Below are 12,704 nucleotides of genomic sequence, written 5' to 3'. Positions count from 1 at the left end.
AAACCGATACCCCTAGACACTTGGGGTCGTTACACTTTATATTAAAATTACACCAAAAAATGAAAGCCTGGAAGAGAGGTTGTTATTCATGGCTTTCAACAATGTTTCATTACTACTTAGATTGAGTAGAAATTGAGTAAAAAATTGTTCTTCTGGTTTTAAATTAAGGCTCCATCAATAAAAAAAATTAAGTGAGTTCCGGTTAGGATGCAGACGGGAGTAGCAGCATAATACAGATCGCCGCCCGACAATTTTGTAATTAAGCCCTGAAAAAGCTTTTTTTTTCTACATTATGTTTGAAAAAATAATAACTATGGCTGAAGGGGCTGTCAGGAGAAGCAGGGGAAAACTACCGACCATGGAAGATGTCGGAACTTCTGACCGCAGTCGGAGCAGCTCAGCGTGTTCTGAACAAGATGGAGCACACGCCAGTCTTCAGAAAATATTATACGAACTTAGAGACTTCAGACGGGACAATAAAGAGCATCTTACGGATATTAAACAGGAGCTGAGACTGGATAAGGCAGAGGGACGGATCGAAGAAGTGGAAACAAGAGTCTTAACAACAGAAACTGTGATAAAGAAACTCTTGCAACGACAAATTACATTGGAAACAAAACAGACCAGGAAGGAAGATCGCGCAGAGAAAATATTTAGATTTACGTAATCCCCGAAGAATCAGAGGGCTGCTCCACCTTCCTTGAAAATTTGCTGAGGGGGGAACTTGATTTACTGAAGGATGTGGAACTGGGAATTGAAAGGGCTCATAGCGCGTTAGTGCCGAGACCAAAAGGCCCTGACGCCAAACCGCGCCCCATTGTCGCCAAGCTTTTAAGCTACAAGATGAAAGAAGAAGTGTTACGTAAAGCTTGGCAAAATAAATAACTTTTTCATAACAACAAACAATTTTATGATTACCCCCAACAGTACTCAAAAAATGTATCGAATATTCTGAAGTAAAAAAAGCTGTTGAAATCTCAGAAAATAAAATTTCAGACTCCATTTCCAGCAAGGATACGGGTGTTTTATGAAGACTGCACCTGCCTATACCATTCGGCAGCATAAGACACTAAGGACATGGCAGAGCGGGGACTTCAAGTTATACCGCCAGTGCCTATAATGGAAGAAGAAATCGAGGGACTGTTTACTTGGCAGAAGATTGGCAGACGGGTTGCCCCTGTGAAAGACCAGTCCTCGAAAAAGCAATATAAGGAGAAATTACAGATCCCCCTTGCAAGATTGAAGAAAATGGAAAATGAGTTGTTAAAAGTCGGTCGGGATTTAATTGTCTAGTTCTTTTTGAAATAAGTTTTCTGCAATCTTTAAGAGAATTTGTAAATGTCGGGATAGATATCTGGTGATTAAGACTAGAGTGATTTTTTTCTTTTTATAATAAATGTTTGGTTTTGCCATCGCACCGCCTGCTTAAGGGCCCTCCTCCAAAGGAGAAGGAGGACTTCCCTAACTGACATTCCTTTTTTTTTAAAGAAAAAAAGAGAAGCCCATACAGGGTTCATTTGAAAAGAACTCCAAAGTTGGAAGAAAGTACTGTGAACAAGATGGAGATGGATACAGTTTTGTTTAAGATTGTTTGGTTAATGTTTTTGTTTATTGTGTTTTTTTGTTGTGATGCATTATTAGACAAAAATGATGGGAAGAAGATGTTTAACAATATGAAACATATGTCTTATGGGAGAGAGTTTGAAAGTTCTACCACTTACATAAAATATGTCCAAGCAAGACCTTAAAATAGTTTATTTAATGTTAATGGCATACTTAACCCTATTAAGAGAAGTAAACTTTTGGCTAAAATGAAGAAAGAAGGGGCTCATATTGCTTTTTTACAAGAAACACATTTGAATGTATTGGAACATGAGAAATTGAGGAGAATGGGTTTCTCAAAAATATATTTCTTCTTATATAAATCTGGCCATAGGAGAGGAGTGGCTATACTGATATCTCAAAAGGTTCAATTTGAGTTGCTTACAGAAGTTAAAGATAAGGAGGCAAGATATGTATTAGTATTGGGGAAAAATGGAAGGGGAATTACTAACATTACTGTAATGTATATGCCCCACCTGGTAGTGATTTTAATTTTTATAAAAAAAACGTTCGATTTGATGGTTAATCCACAAGGACTACTGATTTGTGGAGGTGATTGGAATGTGCGTCTTAACCCCAGGCTTGATTCTACAAATATATCTTCTCAGAGAGATAAGTCATTGCATAAAAGCATTAATGTACTGATAGGGGAAATGGGAATAATAGATGTTTGGAGAGATTTCTATCCAAGTGGGCAAAATTACATTCATTATTCATGCCCTCATTCAGTATATTCAAGGATTAATTATTTTTTTATACACATGTAGCGGCAATGCTTGTTAATAAGACAGAATTAAGCGTTGGTATACTCCTAAAGGAAACATCCATCTCACCCTCCATGCAAAGAATTCATGCAGGCTGATTTAAGATGTTTTCTTTTGATAAGAAACAAGCTCCCAGACGGGGATGCAATTAGCTAAGCCTGGCTATCATGATCAATGGTCATCCATTGGCGCCTATCAGTCTAGGGAGTGCCGAATGGACATCTGGACTGCATTCCTAAGTGTCAAGTGTAAGTGACTTATATCTCACCTTGACCAACCAATCAGGGACTGGCAGGGCGTGGTAATACCACGTGGGTCTCCAATGCCCGCCAAACTCTCAACCAATCAGCACACATCTGGGTCTTGATCAAAAAGGGAGCGCAAGCTCAGTTCTGAGCTCTCCTTGGCCATTTTCGCGCATCCTCAGAGACAATCACGTGACAACTGCTGTTGTTTGCAAAAGGACTTGGACTTTGTTCTAAGCGCGAGGCCGAGGATCCCGTACGTACTCAGAATTCTACCAACGTGAATGCTCCGCTTGATCAACGGCAGCCTACAGTTGGACCCTCGTCGACAACCTGAATAGCTTATTCAGAAGCAGCGCTGGACCGGGAACGAACCAGTTTCTTCCCAGGCAAAAGAGTGACTTGTGAGGACTCGCAGTCACACTCTGTGCATAGAGACTTTCTACTAGCCAGCCGGACTGCTGGTAGATCCCCTCGGATCAACGACTGCCCTGCGCGCCGCAGTTAGATTCCTCCGAGCTGCACCTCGACTGGTTGGCCGGTAGCCAGAGGACGCCGACACAATATATACCTTGTATATTGATAACCATCACAGTAAGGTCTGCCGCTCGTATCCAGGCAGACTAGTATATGTTTGGTGCACAGTTTATATTAATAAATGTATCTCGTGTATTGAACCCGTGTGTGTGCGTTGTTAGTTGTTCTGACGATTGATTTTCTAAAAGCCCCAACGAACAACCTCGTGATTACTGCTACAATTAATAATTGTCTCAGTAAACCCATCAAACCACTACACACAAGAGAGATAGACATAGGGTTCAACATGCCTAATCTACATCAACACATCGACTGCCCGACGCGCGGAACAAACAAGTTGGACAATGTTTACACTCCCTTCCAGGATGGTTACAAAGCCCTCCCCCGACCTCCTTTCGGCAAATCTGATCACGCCTCCATTCTGCTACTTCCCGTTTACAAGCAGAAGTTTAAACAGGAGAGGCCAGCGTTAAGAATCATTCAACGTTGGTCGGATGAATCAGATTTTATACTAAATCACTGTTTTGCTACCACTGACTGGCAGATCTTCCGCGAAGCTGCCGAAAATAATATCAATCTGTATACGGACTATGTTACTGGCTACATTAGTAAATGTATTGAAGACGTGGTTCCCAGGATTACTGTTCGCACATATCCAAATCAGAAACCTTGGGTAAATGGTGAGATACGCGCCAAACTGAAAGCTAGGACAGCTGCTTTCAATTCTGGCGATATGGGTAAATACCAAAAATCCAGAAACGACCTCAGGAAAGCCATCAAAAGAGCTAAATACAACTAAAGAGTAAAACTAGAGTCATATTATCACGGCTGCAACACACGGACCATGTGGAGTGGTATACGCACCATTACAGACTACAAAACGCAACCCAGCTATATCACACAACAGTCTGCCTCTCTTCCTGATGAGCTTAATTCATTCTATGCTCGGTTTGAGGTCAGCAACGCAAATCCAGTCAGGAAGATTCCAGAAATCCAAGACGGAAACCCACTGATCATATCCAGAGCGGATGTGTGTAAAGTTTTTAAAAAGACCAATCCACGCAAGGCTCCTGGCCCTGATGCCATCCCTGGCTGCGTTCTGAAGGCATGTGCAGACCAGCTGGCAGATGTCTTCTCGGACATATTCAATCTCTCCCTAGCTCAGTCTATAGTTCCTTCCTGCTTTAAGAAAACCACCATTGTCCCTGTTCCTAAAAAATCCAGAGTCAGCTGCCTAAATGACTACCGCCCTGTTGCACTCACATCAGTTATCATGAAGTGCTTCGAGAAGGTTGGTCAAAGCATACATCACCTCCTCACTGCCTGACACCCTAAACCCACTGCAATTTGCGTACCGCCAGAACAGGTCAACAGAAGATGCTATTGCCACTGCCCTCCATACTCCCTCTCACACCTGAATAAGAAAGGAACATAAGTGAGAATGCTGTTTGTTGATTACAGCTCAGCATTCAATACCATAGTGCCCTCAAAGCTCATCATCAAGCTCCAGGACCTGGGACTGAACACCTCCCTCTGTAATTGGATCCTGCACTTCTTGACTGAACGTCTGCAGGTGGTGAAGGTGGGCACCAACATATCCTCTACCCTGACTCTAAACACTGGAGCCCCCCAAGGCTGCGTGCTTAGTCCTGTCCTCTACTCCTTATTTAACCATGACTGTGTCACCAGGCATAACTCAAACTCCATCATCAAGTTTGCGGACGATACAACAGTCATTGGCCTGATCACAGATGGTGAGGAGTCTGCATACAGGGAGGAGGTTGAAACCCTGGCAGTATGGTGCCAGGAGAACAACCTCTCTCTGAACATTAGTAAGACTAAGGAGATGATTGTGGACTCTAGGAAACATCAGTATGGAGACCACACACCTATTCACATCAATGGGACTGCAGTGGAGAGGGTCAGCAGCTTTAAGTTCCTTTGGAGTTAACATTTCAGAGGATTTAACCTGGACCCACCACACCAACACCGTGGTCAAGACAGCACGGCAGCACCTGTTCTTTCTCCGCAGGCTAAAGAAGTTCGGCATGCCATCACATATCTAGGCCAACTTCTACAGGTGCACTATTGAGAGCATTCTGACTGGTTGCATCACTGCCTGGTATGGGAGCTGCACCGCACGGGATCGCAAAGTACTGCAGAGGGTGGTGAAGTCAGCGGAGCTCATTACCGACTGTGAGCTACCAAACATCCAGGATATCTACTCAGCTAGATGCCTTTAAAAGGCCAGGTCCATTCTCAAGGACCCCAGTCATCCCAGTCAAAAAGTGTTTTCTCTCCTACTGTCTGGTAAACAGTACCGAAGCATTCGGTCATAGTCCAACAGATTACGGAACAGCTGCTACCTCCAGGCAATAAGACTGCTAAATAGCCAACCTGCAGCTCCTTTAGCAAATCACCTGTAATGGCTACATGGACATACAGTTTTAATTGTATTCAGCATACTGCACTACTTGGACAGAATATATTGCATACACCATGGACACATAGCAGTTCTCTTCATATTGAGTTTTATTCAATTTCTATTACATTATTATATATTATCACGTAACCTTATTTTCGTAAGCTTAATTTTGTGATTTTTGTGATTCTTGTGATTTTTGTGAGCTCACAGAAAAGACATTTCATTGCCAGCAACTAATGCTGCACGCTGTATTGTTGTGCATTTGATAAATAAACTTTGATTTAATTTGATTAAGCCACAACACTGCTGCAAAAACATTGTAGCATGTAAACATAATACTGTATTAATAATAATAATAATAATTGTTTACACTTATATAGCACTTTTCTGGACATTCCACTCAAAGCGCTTTACAGGTAATAGGGACTCCCCTCCACCACCACCAATGTGCAGCATCCACCTGGATGATACAACGGCAGCCATAGTATGCCAGAACGCTCACCACACATTGGCTATCAGTGGGGAGGAGAGCAGAGTAACGCAGTCAATTCAAGTAAGATTTATTTTTTTTTATGTAGAAGCCATTACCATATAATGCATATTTTGAATAATGTTATCACTTTTTTTATTTGTTTCAATAAGGATTCTCAATAGTATATCAGCACCTTTCATTAAAAAAACAAAGGAAAGTTGTAATAAAACAAAAGTAAAAGCATAAAATAAAGAGATATATTTCACTATTTCAACAGATTAAGTATTTTTTGAATGCTTATGCTTTTTATGAGGATTTCAATTCAATTTATTTTTATATAGTGCTTTTCACAACAAGGTTGCCCCAAGGCGCTTACCAAAGCAAGTGACCATACATTTTGTGAATACAGAACAGAAAAGACCAGAAGACAATGGGGGAGAGGAACCAAAAACTCCTAAGTAAGGAGAAAAAAAAACCTCTAGGGGTCCAAGGTCAACTGGCTGCCCAACCCCTTTTGGGCATGCTAACATTATACAATTGAAAAAATGAATAAAGGTATTAATCCATCCATCATGTCTTCTGTATGTCAGTACTTCATGCAGATCTCTGTAGACCAGCAAAATCCTCCTAAACGATAGCTATATCCACAATGTCCCTCTTGGATCCATGGCAGTGATGCAACATCCAACTCAGACGGTACCCAGCCCGGGCACCATCCGGACATGTGGGGAGGAGAATAGGATAGTTTAGTCAGAACAAATGTATCTACCTGGTGGGTCAACACAGAGAGACACAATGGCATGTACAGGAGCCTCAGCAGCCATGGTTGCAGAAAGCTATGATGTAAGGTGTGAGTAGGCTAGGCAGAAGTAATAGGATTTAAACAAATACATTAAGACTGAAATTTAGATCAATTTTTTTAAATTAAAAACTGTAATGTTTTAATCACAAATATGCAGTGTCAATTGTCTTACTTGATATTTTGAGTTTAGTGTTTGCATAGGTGTTTCTGAAGGAGGATATAGAATCATACAGTGTTTCGTAAAGATTTTTACACACTTTACAATGTTATACTCTTTTTACTCAATGTTTTTCCCTGTTTAAGCAAAACAAAATTCTAGGGTGACATTCTAATAAACTTTTAGTCATTTTATTTTAAGATGAAATTCCTTATAGATCTTTTTGGAATTAAAAGTAGCATTTTAGCTTTATGGATGTGAAGAGAACAACAAATCATGCCATTAACAAGAAATATCTAAGAATGAGTTTATTTCATTTGGCGAATGTGAAAATTACTGTAGATACTGTTGCACTTATTGGTTTCTTATGTACAGGTTGCTTTGAGTTGAGTGAGCTTCAAAACTTCAAAAACTTGAGCACAAGAAGTATTGAAGTATTGAATTTGTTTCTTCTCACCTAAACAAAATGGTATTAATTACCAATGAAAGTTGTTATAATAGAACAAAACAGAAGTGGATGCTTGGGAATTGCTTTCACAGAGATGGCATGTCTAATTAGCGTCTTTATCTAATCAAGATTACATATTTAAGCATGCATTCCTCCACAACGAACCTCAAGCCTTTTTACATTATTTTTCTTTCATTAGGTCATGCAGTTCATCAGCATGATACCTTAAAATACTTGATTGTTGTGTATCTTTAATCTATATGTCAGTGAAGAACTTCTTCAAGGCATGTTATGGAAATGTGGATCTGAAAGCCTGGAAGGCAACATAAAAAAGGCACAAAATGCCTCATGAATAATTCAGGACACTATTTTGTTCATCTCAAAATGAACTTTCTAAGAAACCACTTATGAATTTCTGAAAAGGTTAGAACATTCAACTAGGCACAAGACAGCAGTGATAATGGTGGTGGCTAGGCTTAGAACCGGACACTTCATTAACAGACATCTCATTATAAAAAGGTTTATTATTCTCAAAAACATTCTTCACTCTTCAAAACAACCAAGCATGCTGTTTATAAGACAATATCTGTGTCACTGCTAGGCAGAAGAAAATATAGAATTGTATGCTACACTGATGGTTAAATCATGAAGATGTTAAGTTTTGGAGAATTGTGTGGTAAAGATTATTAACCTTGTGTCAAAGTTTCAGACAGTGCTTTATTGAGACTGCATTTAATCCTTTTAAGGAAATTTTAAATACTCATTAGAGCTGTGAAGGTCCTCCAAAATCTTGGCAAATACAGTAGGTGAAGAATTGAGACACACAGTACCTTCACAAGCGATTCAAATGGACAAATTAAAGTAACAGAACTTTATTTTTGTATTGAATAAAAAGACAATAAAATGGCCCGATAAAAGTACTCAAAATTCTCAACTGAATTGGCAAAGTCAACACTGCAGATTTCCACAGAATTGACAGTGTAACATGATCCGGAGGACACAAGCTGAAGAAAGGTGGAAGAATGCTTTTCTCAGTGGGATGTGTGTATAGAATAAGTCATGGTCTTGCTCTTTTGGTAAACTTTCTAATGCTCTTCCCAATGTCAGAAAATGGAAACTTAAGCAGTTTATTACCAAACAGGTTGGTATTAGATCTGGATTTGAATGTAACCTTAACTGCCATTCTATCAGGTCATATGAAATGGTGAATCCTCCCCACAGTACTTAATATGATGTTGTTTTCTAGAACTGAGTTTGCATGCAGGTTGTAAAGATACTGAGTGTCTTTAGCATTCAACTGAAGACTGAAGCATTGAACCGAAGAAGTGATGAGACTGCAGTTCTTCGGTGGTATAACAGAGGTGCTTTTTGTATAACTAAAGAATAAGAAAAGTGTTATTAGCTATTTTACAGATGTACTGACAACAATTTCACAGTGCATCACGTTCTCAGTCAGCTTAAGCAGCTCACCCTTATAATACAATACGTATGGCCAGCAGCCATATCACTCTGCAACTCACAACTGGCAGCCCACTGAAGCTAAGCAGGTGTGAGCCTGGTCAGTACCTGGATGGGAGACTCCTGGGAAAATGGTTGCTGCTGGAAGAGGTGTTAGTGGAGCCAGCAGGGAGCGCTCACCCTGCGGTCCATGTGGGTCCTAATGCCCCAGTATGGTGATGGGGACACTAAACTGTAAACGGGCGTGACCTTCGGATGAGATGTAAAACCGAGGTCCTGACTCTCTGTGGTCACTAAAAATCCCAGGGCGTTTCTCAAAAAGAGTAGGGGTGTAACCCTGGTGTCCTGGCCAAATTTCCCATTGGCTCTTACCAATCATACAGATGCAGCCATTCAAAGTGTGCGGTACAGACACATACCGCAGGTAAGATGACACGGGGTACTGCGGTGCGTGATTGGTTGACCGACAGGGGCACTCGTGGTCCGTTGGTCTGTCGTAGAAAGACTTACTGTAAACGTCTTTACTGTGCCCGTTGTAGATATTGAATTTTACCACTGAGCATAAAAAGAATAGGAGCATACCGTAACGCGTGTGAAGGCCAAAAACGATATTAATTTTGGAACGTAAACATACAGTATATAGCTGGTCTCAGTACTTTAAAGAAAAAAATACACACCAGTATTCCATTTCTCCCTAAACATTGTAAGCTTCGAAGTCTTTAACTAACGTGATACCGGAGTCAACAAGCATACTTTTAGAATTTGATTAAAAGGGAATATAATATGGAATCACGTATCTCAAGAATTTAATAACGGTATGATTACATCCGTGTGCTGCGACAGAGCTGTGTGGGGCTGTTTCGCCTGCCTGTTCATGCGAGCTGTCTTGTAGCCTACTGGTCTAGGTGCGTGACTACCAAATGGCAGGTTGTGTGTCCAAATCCAGCTGGTGCTGGACTTTTCATTTTTATTTATTTATTTTTTAATCGCGTAACATAAACATATTACCGTATGCAAACTGTACTGTATACAGTATGTATATGTATATTTAATGTCTTAACTGTGCCCGTTTAATTGAATTTAAAAAAAATATTTAACACGAACATTAAGCTGTTTACATCTTCCGCCTGAGAACAGTCACCCGTTGCTACCCAACGCAGAATGGTGATTGGCTGACACCATCTGACACCCCTCTGATTGGAGAAAAAAGACGTGCTGGTTTGCTATACATATTGTACCAGGAAGAGGATTTCTTTCTATTCAAAACATGTATTTTAAAAGTTTAAGAAGTAAAAACCTTACAGCGTACACAGATTTCTAAACTGATCAGGATCGTTATCTTTGTCTTATGCATAATAATGTTCACCACCCTGTCCAGCAAATTAATAATAAACTTTATTTTATATAGCGTTTTAAACGAATAAGTAATTAGATTGCTCATAAACCTAATCACTTGCTTTTTCTTTTTATTTAGGCTCAGATTTCAACTATAGATCGTATTATTAATAACCATAATAACACCCAACCAACAAAAACAACCATATAAACATAATACCAACCAAAAACATAGATAACAACCACAATACAAAATCAAATATATCAAACCATTTTATTCTCGCAAAGTCCTCCAATTATCATAATCCCGCCCCTTATGCAAAACCAAACCTTCCTCCCATCCCAGTTTATCCTGTTTATCATAAACAAAATCCACCTCAATTTTCAACATAAAGCATTACACAAAATCAATACCTCAACACTCCATACTCAACAACGATAATTCACAAACAGCCAGCACATGTAACTACACATTCCCAAACAGACCTAATTTCCATAGCCCCGCCCCTTATGCAAAACCAACATCCCTCCCCTGTTCTCTCTCTCCCCTGGCGGGGGATAAATAAATAAACATAAACGTTATATTAAATTTATTATATTTATTATATTTATAATAAAATAAATTTATTATTTATTAATACGGGATAAATAAACAACGGGTTTAGAAATGAGTTATTTCAAGATGAAAAAGAAAACACACGAAACATGGTTTCATTACGACCAGAATCGGTCTTGAGATATTTTTAACTTGATTTACAGTTTTTGAGAGGTATGTCTTAACACCGATACTACAGTGCTTAAGTACTGCTCACGTATATGTTTCTAGGTTTATATTATGCATTTCATACGGTCAAATTACTTTTGAGCAACTAATAAGAAGCGCGAAACGGTATGCGTTTTAGTTTCATTTTGTGCTGGAACCCGTGGATTGATTAGACATATCAAGTACATACAAGTCATTTTTTAAATGTTGTAGTTCGTCTTGAAAAAATGTTACGAGTACATCATCTATCAACAATTACACAGGTTCTGTTTCCATATTGCGGATTTTGGTTAGGTATTATCAAATCCAGTGGCGCTGTGTTTTAGTTTACTGAGTCCCATGTCACATGGTCTGTGATTGAAACCTGTAAAGCCTGTTTAATTCGTCACAGCCAGCACTCTTCAGGTGTGAGGGTCTTCTGCTCAGAATGAAACGCTAAAATGTTTGTGTATATTCTAATGGTAGTGGGGGCGGGGTGTGTGGGAACAGGTTTGGTTGAAATTGCATTGGAGATCTATGTTCTTCACACCTGAAACATTTTCTCTGAAAGCATTTTCTTCGCAGTTTAACCGATCTTGTTACAGCATGCTACAGTTTACTATTATTAACCATATTAATTTTAAGTGCTTAATGTAAAATCTTGTAAAAATATATTTTCATTGTTCAAATATACATTAAGTCTGACTATCATATAATAAGTTAAATACAAAACTAAAGAAAAAATAGGGTTAAATATAATTCAAAATATTTTGCTAACAATGTTAACTGTTTATGAATAATAAAATGTATTAACTAAGGAGTAGGATGGCACAGTTGTTAGTATGTTTTTTTTCATAAATACAACAGTAGTACCTGATGTCTCAGTGGCTTTCAAAATTAAATTATGCATGCAAACCTGTGAACTAGAAAGATAACTAAGATATCCATCCATTATATTTCATAATATCCATGAAATATATGGCGCTGAAATACAGTATGTGTGACGCATAAAAGACACCAAGGGATTGGGTGAGCTCCCATCACAAAAAAAAAACTGCGAACCTGCACTACAGCGACCATAGTACAGTATGGAGACCAAGGCGTTTTACGGGAAGAGACGGGGTGCTTCTGCCGCCCCAGCTTCCAAAGAGCGAAGGGTAAGCAAATACAGCAGACTTCATCTGAAATACGTGATTACAGCGCATATTACAAGGTATTATTGCCGTTTTGAATTTTAAATTCAATTATAATTATTTCTTTGTAGCCTGTTCTTCAAGAAAACACCGCACGGGCGAAACGATCTACCACCAGGACAGTAAAAAAGAAAGCGGTAAGATGGAAAAAAAGAAAAGTTTATTTTGACTTCTGTTCCGCGACTGATGAATACTACTGTGTGACTTTATTTCTTACATGAATTATGTTATTTTGCCACAGGCCGTGGGTCTCTGCTCTCGGCCACTGGCCAGGGTGCCAACCTGTAGAAGCAGCACCTGTATGGAGACATTTCGGCAGCAGCGGGAGCATTACGATGCATTACTGGGGAGGATTGGGAGACTAGAGTTCCAGCAGTCAAACAGTTGAGCAGCTGTCTCCCGAAAAGTGCCTCTCCCCGCCGCGCAGGCTGCAATGCCTGGCGGAAGCTCTGCCCCCCGCAGAGCACACACCGCCTCAGGACACTCCATCCCGGTTCACCACCGCGCAGGAATCTGTTGATGCT

The sequence above is a fragment of the Lepisosteus platostomus genome, chromosome 10 (assembly GCF_059453375.1).
Source record: "Lepisosteus platostomus isolate fLepPlt1 chromosome 10, fLepPlt1.hap1, whole genome shotgun sequence".
NCBI classification, from domain to species: domain Eukaryota; kingdom Metazoa; phylum Chordata; class Actinopteri; order Semionotiformes; family Lepisosteidae; genus Lepisosteus; species Lepisosteus platostomus.
This window is presented reverse-complemented; position numbering follows the sequence as displayed.